We start from the raw sequence: 15,374 nt of genomic DNA on the forward strand, positions 1-15,374 counted from the left end.
ACCATAGAGTGTCGTAAACAGAAAGTCATCTTCAGCGGCAGCGCAATTTGAATACAGCGGGGAACCAGAGAGAAAGGCCAAGAAGTTTCTCTCACCATGAAAGCAGAAGCTACTGGATTCGGGATGTACAGGTTCCTAGCACACGTAGTCAACGCCACCAGACAAGAACCAACAGCAGAGGTTCGAGTCGATGTGACTACCAGCCTTCCAAGAGTTACCGTGCTTAGCACTGGAGATTGACTTTGAGATAGAGCTCATTCCCTACAAATCCTATCTCCAAAGTGCCTTATCGCATGGCTCCAGCAGAACTCAAGGAACTTCGTGAGCAACAGGAGCTGCTTGACAAGGGTTTCATACGCCCGAGTCACTCACCATGGGGAGCGCCTGTATTGTTCGTGAAGAAGAAGGATGGAAGCATGCGACTGTGCATAGACTACAGATCACTGAACCAAGTCACGATCAAGAACAGGTATCCCCTTCCCAGAATCGATGACCTGTTTGACCAGCTGAAGGGAGCAGCAGTGTTCTCTAAGATAGATCTCAGATCAGGATATCATCAGGTGAAGGTTAAAGAAGGGGATATATCCAAGATAGCATTCAGAACCAGATACGGACACTACGAGTTCGTAGTCATGCCCTTTGGCGTGACCAATGCTCCAGCTACATTCATGGATCTCATGAACAGAGTATTCAGGGAGTATTTAGATAAGTTTGTTATTGTGTTTATCGATGACATCCTTATCTACTCAGGAACTCAGGAAGAACACTCAGAGCACCTGAAACTAGTATTGCAGACCCTTCAGCAGAACCAGCTATACGCCAAGTTCATGAAATGTGAATTTTGGCTAGATCAGGTGTCCTTCTTGGGTCACATCATCTCAAAGGATGGTATTATGGTAGATCCCAGCAAGATAGAAGCAGTAAGTAACTGGAAGAGACCTAAGAACGCCAGCGAGATCAGAAGCTTTCTGGGATTAGCAGGCTATTACAGAAAATTCGTAGAGGACTTCTCCAGGATAGCCTCCCCACTGACAGCTCTTACCAGAAAGAACAGGAAATTTCAGTGGACAGAGGACTGTGAGAACAGCTTCAGCGAGCTAAAAAGGAGATTGACCAGTGCTCCCATTTTGGCTCTACCAGACAACACCAGCAGCTTTGACATCTATAGTGATGCCTCTAAGTTGGGACTAGGAGCAGTATTGATGCAAAACGGCAAGGTGATCGCCTATGCCTCCAGACAACTCAAGGATTATGAGAAGAATTACCCTACTCATGACCTTGAGCTTGCAGCAGTAGTGTTCGCCCTCAAAATTTGGAGACATTACTTATATGGAGCTCAGTGCAGAGTGTATACAGATCATCAGAGTCTGAAGTACTTCTTCACTCAGAAGGATCTGAACATGCGACAGCGCAGATGGCTTGAGCTGGTCAAAGACTACGATATAGACATCCTCTACCATCCAGGGAAAGCCAATAAGGTAGCCGACGCACTTAGCAGAAAATCCAGTGCTACCTTATTATCTCTTACAGCCATGTCACTGCCCCTACAGAAGGAGATCGTAGATTTCGGTCTCGAACTCATCGTTGGACAGCTCTCTACTATGACCTTAGAGTCTACCTTGCTTGGTGATATTCAGTCAGCTCAGGAGCAGGACCCTGAAATTCAGAAAATCAAGCAAGGGCTAGCAGAATCAGAAAGTAGAGAATTCAGAGTGTCCGATAGCGGGATGTTGTATTTTGGTGACAGACTCTGTGTTCCAGATCAGGAGGAGCTACGGAGACAGATTTTAGATGAGGCTCACAAGACTCTCTATGCGATGCATCCGTGTTCCACCAAAATGTATCAAGACCAAGAACCATTTTGGTGGCCCGGGATGAAGCGAGACATCACCAGATATGTTAGCATCTGCCTCACCTGTCAGAGTCATCAGCGACCAGGAGGAGTTCTGCAGCCTATACAGATTCCAGAATGGAAGTGGGAGGATATCTCTATGGATTTCATAGTGGGACTGCCCAGAACCACGAATGGTTTTGACGCCATCTGGGTAATAGTCGACAGGTTGACTAAATCAGCCCACTTCTTAGCTATCAAGATATCCTACTCCATGGAGAAGCTAGCTCAGTTGTATCTCCAGGAGATCGTCAGACTACATGGAGTCCCACGAACCATCATTTCAGACAGAGACAGCAGATTCACACTTCTGGGAGTGTGTACAGTCAGCGTTGGGCACTAAGTTAAAGTTCAGCACAGCATTCCATCCTCAGACAGATGGTCAGACGGAGCGAGTAAATCAGGTACTCGAAGATATGCTCCGAGCGTGTGCCCTAGACTTCAAGGGAAGTTGGTGCAAATATCTGAGCTTAGCAGAATTTGCATACAACAACAGCTATCAGGCCACTATCGGCATGGCACCTTACGAGGCTCTCTATGGGCGGAGGTGTAGATCTCCAATCTGCTGGTATGAGAGTGGTGAATAGAAAGAACTAGAGCTTCAGACAGATCTAGTAGCAGATACCACAGCAGCTATACAGCAGATCCGCCAGAGGATAGAGACAACTCAGAGCCACCAGAAGAGCTATGCTGATACACGGCGCAGACACTTAGAGTTTTCAGTTGGGGATTCAGTGTTCCTCAGAGTAGCTCCCATGAAGGAAGTAATGCGTTTTGGGAAGAAGGGCAAGCTAAGTCCCAGATATGTGGGACCATACCTTATCAGCAGAAGAGTGGGCAAGGTAGCATATGAGCTAGAGCTACCCCAGGAAATCTCAGCTGTCCACAACATATTTCATGTCTCTATGCTGAAGAAGCATACCCCAGATGCCACCCAGGTGATTGAGCCCCAGTCGGTACAGATCCGCGAAGACCTCAGCTACGACAGTCGGCCTATTCAGATAATAGACCGAGCAGTTAAGAAATTGCGGAACAAGGAAGTACCATTAGTCAAAGTCGTTTGACACAGTCACACAGTAGAAGAGTCAACTTGGGAGACAGAAGCCAGCATGAGACAGAAGTACCCAGAATTATTCTAAGTTCGAGGACAAACTTTTTATAAGGTATGGGGGATTGTAACGCCCGAAAATTCTCAAGACTATTTTAGGAATATTCTATGATTTTTTCTGGAATTATTAGATATTTTTCCGGAATTTTCCGAGTAGCGAAAGTAGCAAAAATTATTAGAAAAGTAAAATGGCTTAAGCGGGAATCGAACCCGGGACCTCTCGGGTCCGCTAAACCATTAGTTAATCTTAGTAACCGGTGAACCCAGCAGGGCCGTGCTGAAAGGAAAGGGAATCAATTATATCTATAATTGGTTTGGCCGAATTAATTACTTAGTATAAATAGGAAATTTAAGTTGGGGTTTGGTTTATTTTTAGAACTTGGTTCGGCAACTCCTCTCCAAAACCCTCACGCCGACGCCAACCCTCTCCCCTCTCCTTCTCTCGGCGCCACAACAAGGGAAGAACTAGGGTTCCATCCCTAGAGTCCCAAGGTCACTTTCCGGCGACGATTTCAGCACAAGAACGTTCCCCTCCACGGGTAGAGCACGTGGACGCGAGCGAATCGTCGAGAAGTCGTCTCCACCGGAATTTCTAGCGATTAGATTTGTAAGAAATCTAGCACACAAGGTAAGAAACCCCTCACTTGCAGTATAAGTAGCTCTCGTGTGGTTTCTTTTATGCATTAGATTAGTTTTATGGAATTTTGTCAGCATATAGTGTGTATTTTAACTCTTCTCACAGATTTAGGGATTAGTGAGCATCTCTAGATGGGCCGAGCACGTGTATCCTCTGTAGATAGGGGTTTAGACGCTGCTGGGTGCCTAGAGGTGGTCTCCCCGATCGAGAGGAGAGTTAGAGAGCGCCAAATGCTCGACAAAATGCCTAGCACCGCCTTATGATACAGTGGGCATTTAGTTAAATGCCATAGAACATGTTAATTAGCATGAACAGATTTATTCCAGCTTTTATGAGACTAGATGTCCAAATGGGTGGGCTCCCACAGTCGCCTTTAGGTTCAGACAACCTAGTTCTAGGTTCAGATAACCTAGATTCAGCAAAATAGTATTAGCTATTTCAGTATTTTACTTTTCAGTGGCACTGTACTGGATTAGATATCCATTGGGTTGGGCTCCCATAGTCGTCCCTAGGTTTAGCTAACCTAGTAAACCTTACTAGATTCGGAACTTGCAATCCCGGGTCTAGTTAGGGATGCGCGCACAGCAAGTACAGTTGTTAGGGCCCATCAGCAGCATGTTTAGTATTTTTACTTACTATATGTATATGGTTTTCAACCTCTCACAAATTAGTTCGTGAATTCAGTACAGTCCTAGCAGTAGTTCAGTATTAGCTTAGCTTAGTTTTTAGTATCAGCTTAGTTCTTCATTGATACCATGTGATTGATATTATGTTCAGCTTTAGATATGCCATGATTGTATGCTTATATGCCATGCCATGTTTAGTTTATTCATTATACTTAGCATATCCTTTCAAACAACATGATTTAAAATCATATTTGCATCGTATGCATGTTTTAGTGAGGTAGATGGTTTCTTACTAAGCTTTTTAGCTTACAGATACTATTTTCCTTATACTGCAGATACAGGTAAAAGGAAAATGGACTAGTGGAGGCCGGAGGTCAATGCATCAAGATGTGTGTGTGAAGGAATCGAATAAAGATCCTAGGGATCTAGTTTTATTTTATTATGCATTAGAACGTGTTCAGTATGCATTAGTACTTATAGCAAGCGTTATCTTATGTTTCTGTTAGTTAGCAAGAGAACAGTTTAAAACCTTGTCAGTTTTGGTTACCATATGTTTACATGCCATGAATTAGTATTCTATGCCTTAATCATGTTTAGTATGTTAGCCATTACTTAGTAGAATGTTTCTCTTAGCTTTTATAGTGTCGTGTAATGACTTTAGCACGCATCAGTGCTGAAATCAGACCTTTGGGTCGAAATCAGAAACTCGGATCGATCAGCTGATCGATTCGAGGGTCTCCAATCGATCAACTGATCGACTGGGCGATTCAGCTCGTGAACAGTAGGCATCTTGATCGATCAGCCGATCGATCCAGCCAATTCCGTCGCGAACAGAGAGCTCTGGGATCGATCAATGGATCGATTGACCAGCCTGGATCGATCAGCCGATCGATCCAAATTATCGTCCCGGGCACAGTAGCATGCTGGATCGATCACTGGATCGATCCAACCTATGTTCCGCATACAGCAGCCGGCTGAGTCAATCACTGGATCGATCCGACTATTCCAATCGATCCGTGGATCGATTGGGAGGTCTGATAACAGCTGGAAAACATATATTTCAGTTCCTTGACCAAAGGGGATGTAGTATATGTTAGGTATACTTTAGATTACACTCCTTAGTACATGTAGCACCAAGAAATGTTAACAGCTTAGCAAAATTTTAATTAGTCCAACTTCCGCATCTAGTTCTAGAGATGGTCAGGGAATAGTTTAGCACAGCATAATGTGACGATCGGCCTTATAGCCTAGTTAGTAGAAGGCGGGTCGTTACACTTGACCTCTTGGTACATCATGCTTAGCATCCGGTCACTCCCTTGACTTGCTAAGACTTCCCACCAAGTGTCCGGTCAATCCCTTTGACCCACTTGGACTTTTCTTTTCGTGTCAAGTATCCGGTCACTCCCTTGACCTACTTGACCTTCTCAACACCAGATGTCCGATCACCCTTGATCCATCTGGATTTTCCCTTGCCCGGATTCACTCACCAGGACTTTCACCTAGCTTCACTCACTAGGATTTACACCTGGCTTCACTCACCAGGATTTCCAATCTGCCCGGCTTCACTCACCAGGACTTTCCAACTGCCTGGCTTCACTCACCAGGACTTTCCCACTGCCTGGCTTCACTCACCAGGACTTTCCCACTGCCTGGCTTCACTCACCAGGACTTTCACCTAGCTTCACTCACTAGGGTTTTCACAACTGCCTGGCTTCACTCACCAGGACTTTCCCACTGCCTGGCTTCACTCACCAGGACTTTCCCACTGCCTGGCTTCACTCACCAGGACTTATCCGTCTGCCTGGCTTCACTCACCAGGACTTTCCACATCCGGTCCAGAGAACGAGCTACCGAGCCCTCTCTGACCACAGTTCGGGGAACGAGCTACCGAGCCCTCTCCGACTTCCATCCGGTCCAGAGAACGAGCTCCCGAGCCCTCTCTGACCACAGTCCGGAGAACGAGCTACCGAGCCCTCTCCGACTTCCCATGTGCCAAGCTTCCATACTTGGACTTCTCCGTGCCAAGTCTCCATACTTGGACTTTTCCTGTGCCAAGCTCCCTACTTGGACTTTTCACCATGCCAAACTCCCTGCTTGGACTTTTCACCATGCCAAACTCCCTGCTTGGACTTTTCCCATGCCAAGCTCCCTGCTTGGACTTTTCCCGTGCCAAGCTCCCTGCTTGGACTTTTCCGAGTCAGGTCAACTCACCTCGGGTCAACCAGGTCAACCTTGACCACGGGTTGCACCCACAATCTTCCAAGCTTGTATCCTTGTAAAACATCAAAATACAACTTTTCTGTTCACGTCAAACATTGTCAAACATAACTCGTCAAACATCAAAACACAACTCGAGTCAAGTCAACTCGAGTCTGGTCAACCAGGTCAACTTTGACCTAAGGTTGCACCAACAGTTGATTGCTTCATCAGTCCATTTCTCAAATCTCGACTTCATTCGAACTACAACTTTATGGTTTCAAGATCATTAGCCGACTGCTAGTCCTTTACTAGTAGATTAGAACTCTGATTTTAACTACATCTTGGTTGAATTCATGTCATGTTAAATGACACTACATCTCCAGGACTTTCTTGTTTGCCTAGCGATCATTGGCCTCGACTTACTAGTAATTTTCTTGCCTAGTCTCTTCTTTAGAACTTCTCTCACTTTTTAGTATTCAGTCGACCTCAATCTACTAGGACTTTCCCTTATCTAGAGTTCACTCCACTATGACTTATTCTACTACTCAGTATCCAATCAACCTTATCCTACTAAAACTTTTACTTAATTAAAATTAACTTCTTCAGGAGTTCAACCCTATCTAATTAACATCCAATTAACCTCGATATGTTAGAACTTCATTACTATCAAACATTCAATCCTTGTCGACATATATGAACTTTCATTAACATACCTAGAGTATGATTTTTATTGACTTATTGGGACTTCCTTTATCAAATATTTGGTCCTTACTGAACTACCTACACTTTTATTACATAACATTTAATTAACCTTGGCATGCTAGGACTTTTAATTACTTATAAGACATCTACTCCTCTTTGACTATCTGGAATTACTTTGCTAGCACCTGTCAAACTCTTTCATCATCTCAATCCATTTGATCTTCTTCCATAATGAAGGGTCAAGAGTCATCCTTGACATACATCATATAACCAATAAATATATTGCTCAAACATCAAAATGCAACTTCTGGTCAATCTATGGGATAATTGCACCAACAAATTGTTGCTTCTAAGCTAGTAAATCTATATATGCACCTATATGATCACAGGTTAACTCAACAAAAGAGTTTTTTGGTACCAATATTGTTACAACTATGAAATATATATATATATATCCTTGCCCAAAAAAGAATACAGGACAATAGAATATGCACACTTACATCCATGTATATAAGCTCAAAAACAACAATATTAAAACCGATGACCAAGAAAAAAAACATTAAAACTTTTGGCCATGCCTTGAAGGAGATAATGTCAATGTTACAATCAACAATGGTAAACCTACTCCTCCAAGTAACTAGTACTATATTAATTACTAGCCTCTCTAAGAACTCAATAATTATCAACTACTGTTCCATTAATTGCGTGCCAAACTAAGTTAATTCAGTCGGAAACAATCAGTCAAAGCAAAGAATCGATTAGTTAATGTCTAGTTTCCTCTCTCGGCTGGCAATCTTAAATTTAACTATACTCGCAGACAACGTTATGCCTCAAACACCATCAACAGAAATCAATTCAAAGTCTAACAACATGGAACACGCACTTATGTTATCCTTCGCACACTTGCTTTGGCGCCGCCATGCAGTAATGCTTTCGCCACTGCTGACTTCAAATATCAAAAGGATCGGTCAATGAGAACACTGCGAGTGAAGGAATCCACGCATATCCGATATAGTACTGCTATATATACGAATTAACCTCACATGCATGCGGAGCCTCAAACTAAACTTAGGTCTTTCATACGAAACAAGCAGTGCAACAATTGACTGACTACTCAGTTTTGGTTCCTCCTTCAGCTAGTCCAGAAATGAGGCAGCAGAGTAGATCTCACTCATGTGCTCTCCTACTGACGATTCTCATCGTCTTGATCATCGCCGCATCGACCTTTCAGGGAGCGTATGCAGCAAGACCACAGCCTGTCTTCAAAGGAGGCATGGCGCAGTTTAAGAATACGTATGAAAATACAAATTCCACCGGTGGAATGTGGTCGGCGATGACTTCCGGCCCTAGTCCTAAAGGACCAGGTCATTAGTCTATCAAATAAATGTATGTATGTATGTATGTATGTATGAAGGTGTGCTTTTGATCATAAAAGCTTGTGCAATATCATCAAAACCCTAGCTAGTTGCTATATATGCTGATTGTTTGATATGTATGTAATATAATTGTATCGAGGGTGAATATCAAACGTAATTAACTTCTTTGATCTGTAAGCTTGCTTAGATTGTCATGAGCAGTATGTTAATGCACTTAAAGTGTAGTCCAATTCATTGTTATATGGTTGATGCTTAATTAAATTCTTTTGTATAAGTTTTTATCTGGAAATATGAATGACAAAATGAATATATAGAGCTGTTATAAATAATAAAAAATAATATATTATTTTTTAGATCATAATTTGATTGTTGCAGTATTAGGATAAATAGATAAAATAATCCGTGGGACAAATAGATATTGATGATACTGATGATTTGCAATCGTATTGAATAGAGGATTGTTAATCCTATCAGCTTGGAATGAAACTCTTGTCAATTAATCGTCCAAATATTTAAAAAAGTATAGAGAATCTATAAGAGGCCCATGTGGAATATTTATTTGATAGAGATATTTTAGGGGGATATTAATTTTTGGGAAAGATTTTAATATAGCTGCCACTAAAAGTAGGATTTCGTTATAAAGCCATGCGTGCATGAATGTATTAGAATATATAATCCTCATGGATAAACAATATTTTGCCTCTATATCATAATTTTTTAAACGTTTGCTTATATGTATAACTTTTGGGATAATGACAAATATATGTATTTAGATACAACAAACTCTGAGCATTTTATATATAATAATTTATTTTACTACACTATTTAGATAATCTTCAAGTGTGAAAAGCCAAACCCTATCGTGCAACAATTATTTAGAGATGTGAAGCAGTCCAATATATATATGTTCCTTTTATATATATATATACTTAATGAGCTTTCCCAACCCAATTTTATGGTTCAACTTCCTTGTAAGATATATACATCCACAATGGTTGGACTACTAATGAAGCTAGGACGTTACGTCAAGAGATATCCTGCTTTGTAAATTTATTTGATGGACAGAATGTAAAATCAAATTATCTATCTCAAAATTAGTCAGATTATAAAATATGAATACATAGTATAAAAAAAATAATGCATCTTAGATATAATCGTATGTTATCATAGTCACTTTTGATGACAAAAGATAGAAGAGAAAGAATAAGCTGACCATGAGATACTTTTTGTTAGGCTAGATGGCCCTACCACACCAAGGGGCAATAATTATTCTTACCATGAATCCACTAATAATATAGAAATGGTCAAGCTAACAACGATATAGAATCTAGCTAAGGTATTTTATTGAACCGTATACTTGACTTTTACTTGATATCTAAATGATGCATCACCCGCACACACATATATATCTTACCTATTTAAGCACCAAAGTATATTTAAAATCTTGAAAAATAAACCAACTTTATATAGATTTTGAAAGTACTTTTTCTCTGTTAAAAAAAGTATTTTTTTAAATCTTACAGCTAGTTAAATATAGGGTGGAATCAAAATTGGAGGGCATGGTCACACTTAGAAGGCTCAAGAATATAATAATTTTGATTTGCATCAAATCTAACAAGTCTAAGGTCATGAATAAATTTTGATCAAAACTCACTAATCAATTTGAATATAATCAACTCAAACCATAACCAATACACTTTTAGGAACCTCTTGAGTCTCATCATACCTGGGCTTAAACCTGAATTTCATAGCCTATATAGTATACTATACTATTGGGTTTATGAAATTCAATATACTATTGAACCAAAACCAATATATTATTGATTCATCCCAATTAACATCACTATTTATATATCTTAATGTTTTTGCCGGTTGATTTACTAAAATTCAAGCCCTTTCTTGGTGTTAGTTTTAAATACCTCAAGATATATCCTATAGGCTACCTCCATATGCTTTTCATTTGGATTGTACATGAATTGACCCACCATACTAACCGAGTAGAAAATATTAAGTCATATGTGCGATAAATATATGAGTTTGACAACAAGCCTCTAATATCCGCCTTTATCAACTGGTGCATATTCCTCTTTAGTTCCTAATTTGATTGTTGAGCCCATGGGAATGTTTACTAGCTTGCAGTTGAACATTCTAGTTTCTTTCAGAAGTCTAGAATACATTTTCATTAAGAGATTCTTGTGTTTGATTGAACTATTTCCATTCCAAGAAAATACCTGAGGCTTTTCTAATCTTTGATTTTGAATTTTTCGTCAAATAGGTTGTTTAGTGTGCTTATCTCTTGTATATGACCTCCTATTTGAATAATATTATTCACCTATACAATAAGCATGGCAGCCCCCCATGAGGTAAACATTTAACAAAAAATGCATGGTGTAATTCTCCTAACATTATAGATAACCATACTATTTGATTACTCTAGTAAATCGATCAAATCAAGCTCTTGAGGATTGTTTGAGTTTGTATAATGATCATTTTAGCCTACAAGCTTTTCTATTATGGCTTGTGACTTGAATCTAAGGAAGCAAAAGGTGATTTCACTTACCCTAAGTAACTCAATATCATCGGTCCCATAGTAAGATATAGGGAGATAAATTATATACGTAGTAGGCTCCCAAGAAGGAGGGTATTCCATGACTGTCATCTTCGTGATTCGAATGCATGCCCAAAGAAGCAAGTCTGCCTCCTATACAAGAATAATAGTCTATTATGACACACATAAATATCCTTATAGTATATTTATGGTGACACTAATGTTTTAGTGGCATCTCCAAACAAATGTCCTATAAAGTGATGTCGTCTTAGACCTTCCTCACATTCCTAACATTTTATAATGTCGTTATACAATATCAATATTAACATCAAAAGTGTCATAATTTAAAGATATAATGACACTCTAAAATGTTAGGAAAAGTCATATTTTAAGGGCATTTATATTTCTTGTTATGATCATAACAGAGACAAAACTAAATATCACCAAAACTCATTTATTATGACATTTATATTTTTATAAGGACAATAAAAAATATCAATAAAAATAATTTATAAAATCATTTTAAAATATTACATTAACTAATCTATAATGACATTAATAAATATCATTATAATAATTTATAAATACATTTAAAATAATCACTAATATTTATTTAGAATATATAATATGAATTCAATATTTACACTCATCATAATTCATCCACCATTTACAATAGAAAAAAAATATATAAAATATAATTTAAAATACAAGTAGATAATCTAAATTCATCCAACAAATATTTGGGGCAAAGTTACAAATGCAAACTAATAACAAGTCGTTTACATCTAAAACTAGCTATACATTATACTCAAAATATTAAATTTTAGAAGGGAATCATATCACATCTGAATACTAAGAGCTTTGTTGCAATCCTCAATAGCCTTTTCCCACTATCCAAGCTGCAGTAAAGAACAAGGTTTGGAGGGTCATACTTGAGTCCTTCCCCGTAAGCAAAGCTTGCTTCCGCAAATTTTCTTGAGTTAAGGAGTTCATTGCCTAATGCACGTGCTTGAGATATAACTTGTGGTGTTCAATAATGTATATATCTCCACATTTCTAGGATGAATCTACTTTGCTTTTTGTGAAACAATGACGACCTTTTCAATCCTAAAAATTATTCATCACACATTTTCAATGAACATAAAAATATTTAAAACTACCTTAATATTCAATATTGTTAGGGTCAAAATATGATAGAAAGGGGAGGGGGTGAATAATTTGTCGCGCTTGTTGATGTGTTTCTTCGATGATGTGCAGCAGAATAAATAATAAAAAAACACACTTATAACGCTAACACTAAGGATTTACTTGGTATCCACCTCAAGAAGAGGTGACTAATCCAAGGATCCACACATGACACGATCTCCACTAATGAAAACACTTCTTCTCTGTCGCAGCCGGAGGTGGAGAAGCCTCGTACGAGCCCACACAACAAAATACAACACACACAAAAAGAAAAATACAAGAATACAAATGAGAACTCTTTCTTCTTGTTTACTTGTTGCTTGTTGTAGCCTCTTGAACCTTGGAAGTGCACCAGCACTTGTCTCCAAGAGCCTCCAAGAACTGGCTATAAGCAATGGAGAATTTGCATGAAGTCGATAGAGAAGAATCAGGTGAAAAACTACGGAGGAAATCGCTCTCAACGACTATATACTATGCTCCCAATTGATTGGGCTTCGCCCCAATCGATTACCACGTCACATCTCAGCCATCGCAACCGTTTATCGCATGCATCCTGCTCAACAGTCGAATCTCAATATATTGACCAATCGATTGGGGAAGCTTGAATCGATCGACCGATTGATTCAAAGTGTCTTTGTGCTCTTTGCAGAAAATCCAAAATCGATTGACCAATTGATTCCGTCTGCCTCGCGTTCTCGCAGGAAAAACTGAGCCCAATCAATTGGCTAATTGATTGGCAGCTTTCAATCGATCAACTGATCAATTCAGAAGCTCATTGTTCACTCAGAAACTCTCCCAATCGATTGGGGAAGTTTTGATCGATTACCCAATCGATCAAGATAGTTTATGCACCAAATCACGTCAACCAATCGATTGGCTAATCGATTGACCCCCCCCCCCCCAAATCGATTGGAAAGCAAAAAAATGTGTAGAGCTTGAAACGAGCTTCATTTCACATCCGAGATCACCTCATTCCGATATACGAGTCAAAAGTTATGACTTTCGAAAGTTTACTACGTCCGAACTTCCTAGTTCCATGCCAACTCCCTATTGGACTTACGACCGCTAAGTGTTTGGTCAACTTTTGACTCATCTGGACTTTTTCCTCGTGCTAAGTATCCGGTCAATCCTTTGACCTACTTGGGTTTCCCAACACCAGGTGTCCGGTCAACCTTGACCCACCTGGTTCTCCACGTGTCTGGCTTCACTTACTAGATCTTTCCATCTACCTAGCTTCACTCACTAGGACTTCCACCTAGCTTTATTCACTAGTATTTTCACCTGGCTTCACTCACCAAGATTTTCCTACTAGCCGTCTTCACTCACCGGGACTTTTACCTGCCTGGTTTCACTCACTAAGACTTTTCCTTGTCTAACCTCCAGTTAGGACTTTCCCAGTCAAGTATCCAGCCAACCCTTTGACCTACTTGACTTCACATCTAACTAGTCAACCTTGACCAGAGGGGAATTGTATCAACAATCTTCCTAAACAGATGATTGCATCTGCAATCTCCATGTATTGTCAAACATCGAAACCCAAACATTAAGACTCAAGCTTGAGCTAACTCAAGCTTAGTCAACCAGGTCAACCTTAACCTAGGGATATTGCACCAACATTCTCCCCTTTTTTGATGTTTGACAATACCTTTAAGTTAGGCTAATCCCATAGCATCAACTTCTTTTTCATGTCAATGCATGAATGAGGGTTTCCTTCATTCTCCCCCTTTCCTAGAGGGTAAACTCCCTCTTTAGGTAATAAAGACCTAACTTAAACCCTATATTCTCCACCTATTGACACACATCAAAAAAACTCTCCCTTTGAAGAGTTACTCACCGTTGAAAGTCACATACCCTTCATTATATCCAATGCTCACCCTTGAACATTAACTAATCTAACAATGAAGGTCTCATACCCTTCATTATCTTCAATGCCCACCCTTGAGCATTAAATCTCTTCACAAACACAATGAAGGTTCCATACCCTTCATTGTATCCAATATTCATCCTTGAGTATTTTTCAAGCGAAGGATATACCACCTTCCATGGTTTCGAAAAATAATTTACATGTCCTTAGTGAATGACTCCCTCTAAAGACATGCTCTAAACATCTGTCATTGCACCAACAATGACTTGGGATCCCTAAACCTTTCGAAAATGCAAAATTAGAAGTTTTGAGATTTAAGTATCAATATTTGAATGCAAACATCAACCTAAACTTCAACTTAGTCTTCCTTAACCAATTCATCATTGTTTTCATCATGAAAACCCCCCAAAATATGTACAAATGTGTTTTAAGGGGTTAGAAATGGTTTCCTAGACTAAAAATGGTTTAAAGTGTTGAAATCAAACATTTACAGTCAAAAGCAGCCTTCTCGATCGATTGGGGTTGGGCCTCAATCTATTAACACCATTTCAATCGATCTACTAATCGATTCCGCGAACTTTTGTTCATAGAATTTGACCTTGAATTGATAAACTGATCGATCTAGCCTAGGTCAATCGATCAGCTGATCGATTCCGAGATGTTCTGGTCGCGGAAAATGCATTCTCAATCGATCAGCTGATCGATTGAGACCTTCCAATTGATCGACTGATCGATTGGATTCCTGATTTCTTGAAATCCAATTTTAGCAAAATTTAGAAATGTCCTAGAAATTCTATAAAATTCTAAAAATCATAAAAATTCATATAGACATTACTTAGGGTATATACTATCATGGAAAAATAATTTTCTATGAAAATACTTCCTATTTTCAAATATTAACACAAACTTGCAAACTTGTAAAAACTTCAATGTTTTCCTTTAGTTTGTGTTTAACTTTTCAATGATGATTACTATCAAAAGATAGTCTTCACCAAGGTTTTTCAAAGTATATTTAAAATCATTTTCAAAACCAATATTCAATCATGTTCTTTGGGCTCAATGCACATGACTTATACATTAGCTTTCCCAATGATTGGAAAACACATAACTATGTGTTTTGATGAGCCTAAAACTCAAAAAGAATACACTCAATCAACATCTTGAGTTTTGTTCATCATCTTAACATCTCACTTATATCTAATGTGTACTAAAACATATACAAGTCACCTTATAGTTCT

The sequence above is a fragment of the Zingiber officinale genome, chromosome 3A (assembly GCF_018446385.1).
Source record: "Zingiber officinale cultivar Zhangliang chromosome 3A, Zo_v1.1, whole genome shotgun sequence".
Lineage (NCBI taxonomy): Eukaryota > Viridiplantae > Streptophyta > Magnoliopsida > Zingiberales > Zingiberaceae > Zingiber > Zingiber officinale.